Source organism: Penaeus monodon, chromosome 20 (assembly GCF_015228065.2).
Source record: "Penaeus monodon isolate SGIC_2016 chromosome 20, NSTDA_Pmon_1, whole genome shotgun sequence".
NCBI classification, from domain to species: Eukaryota; Metazoa; Arthropoda; class Malacostraca; order Decapoda; family Penaeidae; genus Penaeus; species Penaeus monodon.
In genome coordinates, this window is record NC_051405.1 from 31,507,146 (window position 1) to 31,507,450 (window position 305).

General features: G+C 37.0%; 1 protein-coding gene across 1 annotated transcript in view; it reads right to left on the bottom strand.

The window, feature by feature from the left end:
• LOC119585772 (tyrosine-protein phosphatase Lar-like) overlaps window positions 1-305 on the bottom strand; it is a gene marked incomplete at its 5' end in the record, with an annotated part of 244,437 nt that overhangs the window by 99,021 nt on the left and 145,111 nt on the right.

The window sequence follows — 305 nt, forward strand, 5'->3', positions numbered from 1 at the left end:
GCTACTGCTTGTGTCTTCCCGTCCACTTCCTTAGAGCTTGCATCTTTCATCTTAAACCCTTTAATGAACCTCCAGATTGCACAATCATTCACCCGTAGAGCACGCAACACACAGGAAGGAAAAGACGTACGAACACACAAATCTACATACAATAAAAAGGAAGCCTCACAAGCAAAGGATTAATAAATTGCACAAACAAATAACAATAATAAAGTTAAATCAAACATGCCTAAGTTAGATGCTCAAATTACTCTACAAACATTGAATCATTATGTACAAAGAAACATAATGAATGCGCACAGACG